Below are 661 nucleotides of genomic sequence, written 5' to 3'. Positions count from 1 at the left end.
TAGTAAATTTCATTCATCTGGTTCCTTGTCGGGACGAAATTTGAATAGTGGCAGACATGAATGTTCTCTATCATATATAATTCGTTGATCCGTGCAGGAGTAAAAGTGATCCACCTACCTCGCACATAAACAACTCCCTGGTTGATTCCATGCAAATTTGCATAAAATTCTTTCACTACAGAAACAACCACAACGGCGGTAGTGTAGCACAACACTTCCCATCTTCGCCGCATAGTCATCTCTTCAATTGGTGTCGTAGGATTGTTCAGTCCTCGATTTATGAATCCTCGTTCCTTGATCAATCTTTTCTTTGTCAGTAGTTTGTTGAAGATCCGCTGCACTTCCCCACTAATAAACTTTCGCCGATTAAAAACTTGCATTTTGGGATTATCAGGGGAATTGGATGTCATAGGAATGAAATTGGTGGAGTTTCACTTCATTTTTTGGGGGAAAATATGAATAGGAATCAAATTTGGGAGTTTAAAAAGGTAACTCCCGCCCAAAAACCGTAAAAAACCGCCACTTGAACACAAGAAATCGTCATCTCGCCGGTCTCGCTGTCCGCTGTCGGCGGGGTCGATGGCACCGTCGGCGCGCCTCTGTGTTAATTTTGTCTGGACTCTCGGGACAAACACGCCATCGGCGGGGCGGAGCGGGGCCA

This window comes from Phalaenopsis equestris, unplaced genomic scaffold (assembly GCF_001263595.1).
Source record: "Phalaenopsis equestris unplaced genomic scaffold, ASM126359v1 Scaffold000154, whole genome shotgun sequence".
Lineage (NCBI taxonomy): Eukaryota > Viridiplantae > Streptophyta > Magnoliopsida > Asparagales > Orchidaceae > Phalaenopsis > Phalaenopsis equestris.
Note: the sequence above shows the minus strand (reverse complement) of the source record.